Genomic DNA, 11659 nt, shown 5'->3' with positions numbered 1-11659 from the left:
CCTGATGTCAGTGCTCACACACACTTTGGCCCGTGTTTCACTGAACACTGTGAACCTGATGTCAGTGCTCACACACACTTTGGCCCGTGTTTCACTGAACACTGTGAACCTGATGTCAGTGCTCACACGACACTTTGGCCCGTGTTTCACTGAACACTGTGAACCTGATGTCAGTGCTCACACACACTTTGGCCCGTGTTTCACTGAACACTGTGAACCTGATGTCAGTGCTCACACACACTTTGGCCCGTGTTTCACTGAACACTGTGAACCTGATGTCAGTGCTCACACACACTTTGGCCCGTGTTTCACTGAACACTGTGAACCTGATGTCAGTGCTCACACACACTTTGGCCCGTGTTTCACTGAACACTGTGAACCTGATGTCAGTGCTCACACCGTGACACTTTGGCCCGTGTTTTACTGAACACTGTGAACCTGATGTCAGTGCTCACACGACACTTTGGCCCGTGTTTCACTGAACACTGTGAACCTGACGTCAGTGCTCACACGACACTTTGGCCCGTGTTTCACTGAACACTGTGAACCTGATGTCAGTGCTCACACACACTTTGGCCCGTGTTTCACTGAACACTGTGAACCTGATGTCAGTGCTCACACACACTTTGGCCCGTGTTTTACTGAACACTGTGAACCTGATGTCAGTGCTCACACCGTGACACTTTGGCCCGTGTTTTACTGAACACTGTGAACCTGATGTCAGTGCTCACACCGTGACACTTTGGCCCGTGTTTCACTGAACACTGTGAATCTGACGTCAGTGCTCACACCGTGACACTTTGCCCCGTGTTTTACTGAACACTGTGAACCTGATGTCAGTGCTCACACACACTTTGGCCCGTGTTCACTGAACACTGTGAATCTGACGTCAGTGCTCACACCGTGACACTTTGCCCCGTGTTTTACTGAACACTGTGAACCTGATGTCAGTGCTCACACACACTTTGCCCCGTGTTTCACTGAACACTGTGAACCTGATGTCAGTGCTCACACACACTTTGGCCCGTGTTTTACTGAACACTGTGAACCTGATGTCAGTGCTCACACACACTTTGGCCCGTGTTTTACTGAACACTGTGAACCTGATGTCAGTGCTCACACACACTTTGGCCCGTGTTTCACTGAACACTGTGAACCTGACTGACGTCAGTGCTGCACGTGCTGCCGCGTCCATCAGTGACGTCCGCTGCCAGTCCACGTCACGTGTGCTCTGCACGTTCACTGATTCGCGTTTCTTCCCTTCCACTCAAGTGAAACTTCATAAACTTCTCTGACCCCCGACGTGGAGTGATGGCCTAGAGGTAACGCGTCCGCCTAGGAAGCGAGAGAGAATCTGAGCGCGCTGGTTCGAATCACGGCTCAGCCGCCGATATTTTCTCCCCCTCCACTAGACCTTGAGTGGTGGTCTGGACGCTAGTCATTCGGATGAGACGATAAACCGAGGTCCCGTGTGCAGCATGCACTTAGCGTACGTAAAAGAACCCACGGCAACAAAAGGGTTGTTCCTGGCAAAATTCTGTAGAAAAATCCACTTCCATAGGAAAAACAAATAAAACTGCACGCAGGAAAAAACTGACAACAACAACAACAACAAAAAAAAAAAAAAAAAAAAAAAAAAAAAAAGTGGCGCTGTAGTATAGCGACGCGCTCTCCCTGGGGAGAGCAGCCCGAATTTCACACAGAGAAATCTGTTGTGATAAAAAGAAATACAAATACAAATATGTTGGTAGTTTGATGTGTACGACGTTCTGCCTCGCCCTAACCGGGCCCTTTCGCATTGACATGTTTCCTTGTATTCAGCTATGAATCTGAAGTGAGTGCAAGATGGTTCATTCATTTTTTCCCTGGTCCGTCAGTTTGGGGTATTTCACTCATTACATGATTGCGGCTGAGCAAGTTACGATTTCATGAGCAATGTAACTTGCACAGCGCAATCATTATATATAGATATATATATATTGTCCACCACCCCAGCGGAGCCAGGCTAAACTTGAAGTGCTTGTACGCGGGTGCCGAGTGTGGACAGCGGCGAAGCAGACAGTGGAGCGTGTTCCATGTGTCAGTCATCACTAACATCGCTGACTCGTTCAGCGGACTGATTGCTGGACTGACGCTAAGTGGCGGACAGCAATTCCATATCACTCAACGCACACAACAAACACTAATTAGTGTTAATGAATGAATACTGACATAGACAAATAAATAGATCAATGAATAAATTAATCAATTAGTAAATCAATAATATATCAGATGAATGGAAGAACGAATAAATGAAGGAAGGAAAGAATGAGCTGAAAAGAAAAGAAGAAGAAGAAAAAAAAAAGAATTACTGAGTAAACTTTATTATTGAAAAAGTGTTCCGCTTTTTTATATAAAGGGAAACAACCTCTCAATTCAAGTCCTGTGGGATGAGTATTTTCCCTTTCGCGTTGGTATTGCCTCACGCACTTGATGAAAGCCTGTCCCTGGCACTGCCTCCGCGTACCCAACGGGACTCTCTGTCTGTCTGTTTGTCTGTCTGTCTGTTTCTCTCTCTCTCTCTCTCTCTCTCTCTCTCTCTAGCTTGCTCTTTCTCTCTCCCTCTCTGTCTGTCTGTATCTGTCTGTCTCTGTCCGAGTCTGTCTCTGTCTGTCTGTCTGTTTCTGTCTGTCTGTCTCTTGCTCTCTCTCTCGCTCTCTTGATGATGATGATGATGATGATGATGATGATGATGATTATCATTCGTAGTAGTAGCAGTAGATGTAGCAGTGTTAAAAAAGAATTATTGTTGTGTCGTTATCGTTAATGTTGTTATTGTTATTGTTGTTACAAGGACAGATTGGAAGATTAGGCGATGCCTAAAATCTTTATCCTTGAGTAATAAAGATTTTGAATTTCTCTCTCTCTCTCTCTCTCTCTCTCACTCACTCACTCTCGTTGTATTACTGTATACATGCCGTATTAAGTATAACAACATTTATACTGATGCCTACATGTTTGTGTGTCTCTTCGAACAACGGCAGATGTGTAAGTCGGCCAAAGTGCTAATGTCTTCAACGTTGGAAAATAAAGATTCATTCATTCAAAGAATCATTCATTCATATTTTCATTCATTCTCTCTAGCTCTCTCTCTAGCTCTTTAGCTCTCTCTCCGCAACCTCTCTCTAGCTCTCCGCTCTCTCTCTATCACACACACACACACACACACACACACACACAACGGCCGTGGCACAAACACACTGGATGAAAACAGATTTCCATTCAAAGTTTATAAGATGTTCTATTTTTTATGATTGAGGCAAAAAGACGTGGGTAACAAGTGTTCGGCAGTGTTTGAATTTTATGGTTTTGTATTTGTGTGGGATAATCAGGAGATGAAGATATTGCAGGTTTTCCAAAGTGCTTTGAACGACGAATTATCGATTGCAGTGGCAAGACTGACATGACCACATGCAAACCAGTGATAGATTTGCATAGTTTTGACTTTTCAAAACATCGCATACCATTGAACCAAACATTGAACTGGTATTGGACAGATGTATAAAATGTGCATTGACAAAATTTAGGTTTGGTGTTTCTGATAATTATTGCTACTCATTGTTTCAGATTAGGGGAGCCTGTGTATACTTGTCGTTTATGTAACCTGGGTAAGGAAGACGAGCTACATTTTGTCTTTTGTTTCGCTGCCTTGGGTGACCTCAGACATAAACTAATTCAATAAAAATATTACAAAGATCCAACTGACTTTAGGTTGTTATATATATTTTTTTTATGAAGCAATGAAGAGATTGCGAAAATGTTAATGTTACACCGATCGTGAATGTTGTTGAAGGTTTGTGTTAGCTATTTTCGGTTGGTTTGTATTGTAGATTATCGTGTGTCATGCTCATTCTCAAAATTCTTCTTTTATGTTACCACTTCAGTGAGGGGCTTTGGACTTTATCTTAATAACACTAACACACACACACACACACACACACACACACACACACACTGAATTATTCAACGGTAGAGAGAGAGAGAGAGAGAGAGAGAGAGAGAGAAGTTTTTTTTATTGAGGGAAGTGGAATAAGCATACATGTGCTTTTTTTCATCCAGACCTCAGAGAGAGAGAGAGATAGAGAGATAAAGACACACACACACACACACACACACACACACTGAATTATTCAACGAGAGAGAGAGAGAGAGACACACACACACACACACACACACATACGCACGCACGCACGCACACGCACAGGGAGACAGACAGAGAGACAGAAAGAAACACCACACACAACAACAACAACAACACACACACAGAAGGAGAGAGACAGGGAGATTGAGAGACAGAGACAGACAGACAGACAGACAGGGACAGAGAGACTGAGACAAAGAGATATAATGTGAGAATGTGTGTGCATGCACGTGTTTGTGCATGTCACGTGTGTGTGTGTGTGTGTGTGTGTGTGTGTGTGTGTGTTTACTGCTGGTAGCGCTGTGAAGTGAACGGAGTGGTCTGCTGGCTACTAATTGAGGCCATTGCTCGGGCGCCTTTCACACTCACGTGCGCTTACACAGCAACCAGTGCAAAAATACGCATGCACGTGGTCATACACACTCTCCTCCCCGCCCACCACATATACTCACGTGCACTCACACACACACGCGCGCGCGCGCATACATACACACACAGACACATACACAAACACACACACTGAGGCCAGAAATGTGTTCATGATATTCCATCCAATTTATTGATTTTTTGTCGTTCCACAAAAACAAAGGAAACATTCCCATGGAAATATAAAACTAGTCGGCATGAGACACTGGTACAACGTGGATAAAACAGTACACGTTTAGGTGGACAGTGGACAGCATGCGAAAGCTGGAATGATTTGAATTGTTTGACCAACAGCAAGGCAATGTCTTTCAGTTAAAGATAAACCTCCTCAATGTGGCAACTCTCTCTCTCTCTCACTCTCTCTCTCTCACACACACACACACACACTGTCTGTATATATATATATCACAAACACACACCGATGTTCTCTCTTTCTCTCATACAGACAGAAAGCAACCCGCTCCCAACCCACTGGCGCACCATGAATAAATACACTATTTTTCTAAACAGACACATATTCCCAGAAAGACCTTGTATGAGAGACACCAGTTCTCTCTCTCTCTCTCACACACACACACACACACACACACACACACACACACACAGAGTCACACACGCGCGCACACACACACACAGTCACACCCACACCCACACACACTAAAAAATCATTACTCAGTTCAATATAAGAAAACACTGCGGTCACTGAGATATTCTGTCGAGATTTTAACGACTATCTTATATAGCAAAAACCAAAGGATCTTGAACAGGACTGTTCTGATGAAATGAAACCACTTCCATGTTTATCACAGTGTCAGTCATCGCGATTGACGAAGCAAGTTTTCAGAGTCCTCCACATTGGTCATTGGGCAACTCGTCATCATTACAAAGAAAGGTATGCACAGAAACATTGACTTTAATACATCTATCACCATCACCATCAAATCTACACCTAAAACTTGGTCCAGCAAAACTGCAGTCACAAAAGTGCTTCCCCTTACTGCCCTGTGTTAATCTAAAGGACAATCACTAAGGACACTTTCTTCAAAGTGTTTTTTTTTCTACGTCAGTTCTAGGTGAGTAGTTCTCATGTGAACATTCTTCAGCTGGGCGCCCCAGGGACACTTCACACAGTTCTAACGAGAAGACGGGGCGTGGTCTAGGTTCAGTTCTACATACCATCGTCATGCATATACAAATTATCATATTATGTATACGCGAGTCACCTTACCACCTTCACCACTGTACAGTTTATCTTGTCAGTCAAACGGACATGGTCATTTTTTTTCGCTCAGCCGACCGCTACGGTCGAATGAGCGAGTTGTTTAATTAAACTACAAGTCTACAGGACTTCTGAACTTTGAAGGAATGATTAAAAACAATAACAACAATTAAAACAATACACCAGCGCCTCTCTCTCCCTCTCTTTCTCTCTCTCTCCCTCTCTTTCTCTCTCTCTCCCTCTCTTTCTCTCTCTCATGCACACAACACACACACGATGCAGCTGATAAATCACCATCGCATGCACGGGCACACACACACACACACACACACACACACACACACACACACACACTTGGACTGATCATTATAATGATGACAGGAGAAGATGGTGCACAACGAAACACGATTGGCGACAAAGGCACAGTGGACTGCAGGAAGGAGACACGACGTACCCGATATCCACGTCAAAGGTGTGTATCACTGTCTTCCCACAACAACAACATCATCATCATCATCACGTGATAAAAAGTATCTCCATGGCTTGAGTTGAGAGGGGAGGGGTGGGTGAGGGGGAGGGGTGGAGTAAACTTCATGCTGCAGATCGTACATTTCGTTTTGTTTTTCACATGTCATTTTCACGGAGTTCATTTCAATACTCGTTAAATATATAACATAAAGAACTCTGAAAAAGATACGATACATATAAAAAATGATAATACTCATCTCTCTCTGTCACTCTGTCTGTCTGTCTGTCTGTCTGTCTCTGACTCTCACCGAGTATTGAGTGTGGGTGGTTGCGTGTTTTCGCGCGCGCGTGTGTATGTGTGTGTGTTTATGTATGTGTCTATGTCTGTGAGTGCGCGCGTGTGTGAGCGCGTCCACGTATGCCTGTTGTGTGTGTGCGTACGTGCGTATATGTATCTCATCACAACAACGGTAAAGAGCTCAACCCGGCCATTCAAAAAACAAACAAACAAAAAACAAATACAAAAAATATTTTAAAAAATCACACACACACACACACACACACACACACACACACACACATATATATATATATATATATATATATATATATATATATATATATAACAGAATAATTTAAGAAGAAAACAAATCACGTGTGGAATGGCCAATTCAAGGTTTAACAGAACATCATCAGATTCCACTATCGAGAGGCCTCAAAACAGTTTGTCCTCATTCGGCATGATGACGTCATATCCGGCTGACGTCCACACCAGTTATCACATGTTGAAGTCTGTCATTGCACAACAGGGTTGACGTGTAGTTGATCGTCCACAAGTATCGTTTATTAGTTCACAGCTTTGCCCTTTATTTTTCTTTCACACACTTCCTTTTCATTTTTATGTCAATCATTTTTCAGATGCGTTTTTCCCCACTGTCAAGACCTCGCTCAATTTTCACTCCTGACATACACTTTTGAAGTTTATTCTTTAATCAGTCTTTAAAAGACTAATTTCAGAAGACACATTCAAGTTACTGCGCGAACAATGTCCACTAGTGAATGATGTGTGTGGGCAATAATTTTCCACCAACAGGTCCCATGATTTCACTGGTAAAACAAGAAGGAAAGGTCCATCGTGCAGGAAAGTGGTGACTTCACCCTCAAAGTACGGCATCAAGTTGTGGCAGCGAAGACTCTTCCAACAAACAGTAATCATTACACGTACCACATCCCCCCTCTCTCCCTCCCCCCTACCCCCCTTCACCCTCAAAGTACGGCATCAAGTTGTGGCAGCGAAGAATCTTCCAACAAACAGTAATCATTACACGTACCACATCCCCCCTCTCTCCCTCCCCCTACCCCCCTTCACCCTCAAAGTACGGCATCAAGTTGTGGCAGCGAAGAATCTTCCAACAAACAGTAATCATTACACGTACCACATCCCCCCTTTCTCCCTCCCCCCTACCCCCCTTCACCCTCAAAGTACGGCATCAAGTTGTGGCAGCGAAGACTCTTCCAACAAACAGTAATCATTACACGTACCACATCCCCCCCTCTCTCCCTCCCCCTACCCCCCTTCACCCTCAAAGTACGGCATCAAGTTGTGGCAGCGAAGACTCTTCCAACAAACAGTAATCATTACACGTACCACATCCCCCCTTTCTCCCTCCCCCTACCCCCCTTCACACACACACAAACAACACAAAAACCAACAACCACCGTAATTGTCGGAATATCCCAGCTTCGTCACTGGCAGTCTTCGTTTTGTGCGCGGTAATCACAGTATGGTTCAAGTTTTATATACAACAACCCCCCCTCCCGCCCTCTCCCCCCCCCCCTTCAGTCACTTTCTCTCACCGAGGACACACTTCACACGTCCAGCACAGCCACACAGTCCTCTGTCACACGTCCAGCACAGCCACACTGTCCTCTGTCCCTCTGGTCACACATGTCCAGCACAGCTACAGTCCTCTGTCACATGTCCAGCACAGCTACAGTCCTCTGTCACATGTCCAGCACAGCTACAGTCCTCTGTCACATGTCCAGCACAGCTACACAGTCCTCTGTCACATGTCCAGCACAGCTACAGTCCTCTGTCACATGTCCAGCACAGCTACGGTTCTCTGTCACATGTCCAGCACAGCTACACAGTCCTCTGTCACATGTCCAGCACAGCTACAGTCCTCTGTCACATGTCCAGCACAGCTACACAGTCCTCTGTCACATGTCCAGCACAGCCACACAGTCCTCTGTCACATGTCCAGCACAGCCACACAGTCCTCTGTCACATGTCCAGCACAGCTACAGTCCTCTGTCACATGTCCAGCACAGCCACACAGTCCTCTGTCACATGTCCAGCACAGCTACACAGTCCTCTGTCACATGTCCAGCACAGCTACAGTCCTCTGTCCCTCTGGTCACACATGTCCAGCACAGCCACACAGTCCTCTGTCACATGTCCAGCACAGCCACACAGTCCTCTGTCACATGTCCAGCACAGCCACACAGTCCTCTGTCACATGTCCAGCACAGCCACACAGTCCTCTGTCACATGTCCAGCACAGCTACAGTCCTCTGTCACATGTCCAGCACAGCCACACAGTCCTCTGTCACATGTCCAGCACAGCTACAGTCCTCTGTCCCTCTGGTCACACATGTCCAGCACAGCCACACAGTCCTCTGTCACATGTCCAGCACAGCTACAGTCCTCTGTCACATGTCCAGCACAGCTACAGTCCTCTGTCACATGTCCAGCACAGCCACACAGTCCTCTGTCACATGTCCAGCACAGCCACACAGTCCTCTGTCACATGTCCAGCACAGCTACACAGTCCTCTGTCACATGTCCAGCACAGCCACACAGTCCTCTGTCACATGTCCAGCACAGCTACAGTCCTCTGTCACATGTCCAGCACAGCCACACAGTCCTCTGTCACATGTCCAGCACAGCCACACAGTCCTCTGTCACATGTCCAGCACAGCCACACAGTCCTCTGTCACATGTCCAGCACAGCCACACAGTCCTCTGTCACATGTCCAGCACAGCCACACAGTCCTCTGTCCCTCTGGTCACACATGTCCACTACTGCCGACAGCAGCCATGACGCTGATGACGTCGAAGCACGTGGCAACCTGACAAACACCAGGTGTTCAGTTGCCCCACCCCATCCTCGCCATCTGTTCATGTCCGTCTCACCGTCTGTTCATGCATGTCCGTCTCACCGTGTGTTCATGCATGTCCGTCTCACCGTGTGTTCATGCATGTCCGTCTCACCGTCTGTTCATGCATGTCCGTCTCACCGTGTGTTCATGCATGTCCGTCTCACCGTCTGTTCATGCATGTCCGTCTCACCGTCTGTTCATGCATGTCCGTCTCACCGTGTGTTCATGCCTGTCCGTCTCACCGTCTGTGTGTCCGTCTCACCGTGTGTTCATGCCTGTCCGTCTCACCGTCTGTGTGTCCGTCTCACCGTCTGTTCATGCATGTCCGTCTCACCGTCTGTTCATGCATGTCCGTCTCACCGTCTGTTCATGCATGTCCGTGTTAGTTTGCTGTTTGAGGGAGGGGGTCGGCAGCTATGGACGAAGATGAAGTTTATCGATGTGACTGGCACAAAGAAAGGAAAAAAAGAAAAGAGGACAATAAAAAAAAAGATAATAATGCCCAGGCACGAACCTTTCCAGACATAAATGTATGACACCTGATGGCTGTTAAGTCAGTCAGTGTTGAGATAAACAGCATCACAACTCTTTTCTCGGGGGAAAGGTCCCCATATCTTGAAAAAGGGGGAAAGAGGGGAGGGGCTTGTTGGAGGGGGAGAGGGAGGGGCGGCATCTGTGGAGGGGACAGAGGGAAGGAAGGAAGGAGGGAAGGAAGGAAGGAAGGGAAGAGGGAAGGGCGAGGTGGTATAGGCCTGAGTAAAAGAGCATGAACCTGGCTGGCCAACAGTAAGTCCCAGCACCTTTTGGGTACAAAACAACAACAAGAAACCCCTCAGACCCCACTGGACGATGCAGCAGACAGCAGGCTGAACACTGCTGACCACACGGTACCACAGGCGGACATTGCTCAAAGACCCCACTGGACGATACAGCAGGCAGCAGGCTGAACGCTGCTGACCACACGGTACCACAGGCGGACATTGCTCAAAGACCCCACTGGACGATACAGGAGACAGCAGGCTGAACACTGCTGACCACACGGTACCACAGGCGGACATTGCTCAAAGACCCCACTGGACGATACAGGAGACAGCAGGCTGAACACTGCTGACTACACGGTACCACAGGCGGACATTGCTCAAAGACCCCACTGGACGATACAGCAGGCAGCAGGCTGAACGCTGCTGACCACACGGTACCACAGGCGGACATTGCTCAAAGACGATCGCACAAACAGATCCCGGAGGAGAGAAAAAACCAACAACAACACATTCACCACATGTCAGTCGCGCCAGCTGAGATCTGAGGTCCCGACGATTCCTCATCCGTGTCGCTGTCCACACGTGGACTGGAATGCTGCCACACGGCTCCCATCGTCACCACCCTCACACTGTCTGTCAGGCTGTGGCTGATGTTGATGTTGATGCTGATGTTGATGTTGATGTTGAGGCAGATGTTGATGCTGAGGCTGATGTTGATGTTGATGCTGATGTTGACGCTGTGGCTGATGTTGATGTTGACGCTGTGGCTGATGTTGATGCTGAGGTTGATGTTGATGTTGACGCTGTGGCTGATGTTGATGTTGATGTTGATGTTGAGGATGATGTTGACGTTGAGGTTGATGCTGATGTTGATGTTGATGCTGAGGTTGATGTTGATGTTGATGCCGATGTTGATGCTGACTTGTGTCCAAGGAGACCAGACCCCCAGAGCGTCTCGCAGTGACAATTCCGTTCGTCACGTCTCCTGAGTGTCGACCAGCTGGGAAGCTCGGTGCCCACAGCTGCCTTCAGCAAGCACACGGCGCTAGATTCTCTCCGGGCTGAATCATCACGCAGTTCTTTGCACACAGAGAGAGAGGAGGGTAAACAGTTCAGCTGAAGCTGGTCATCTCTCATGGCTCAATGCTTTGTTGCCAATATGGCTAACCGTTTCTCTGGGAATTTTCTCAGCTCTGAAAGCTGGACCGTCTGCAAGCTGTTTTTGCTGGGGGGGGGGGGGGGGGGGGGGAGTTTCCCAGTCTCCTCACAGCCAATAGCGACGCTGTTTCCGGAAACCTTCAACTCTTCACGTTGACTTTCGGCCACACGCCTGGCCGAGCTTCCAGCGTGTCCATCTCTCTCTCTCTCTCTCTCTCTCCCTCTCTCTCTCTCTCTGACTGTCAGTATCAGTGTCTCTGGAGCCTCAAAAGTTCCACACAATGG

Source organism: Babylonia areolata, chromosome 15, assembly GCF_041734735.1.
Source record: "Babylonia areolata isolate BAREFJ2019XMU chromosome 15, ASM4173473v1, whole genome shotgun sequence".
In the NCBI taxonomy this organism is placed as follows: Eukaryota; Metazoa; Mollusca; class Gastropoda; order Neogastropoda; family Buccinidae; genus Babylonia; species Babylonia areolata.
This window is presented reverse-complemented; position numbering follows the sequence as displayed.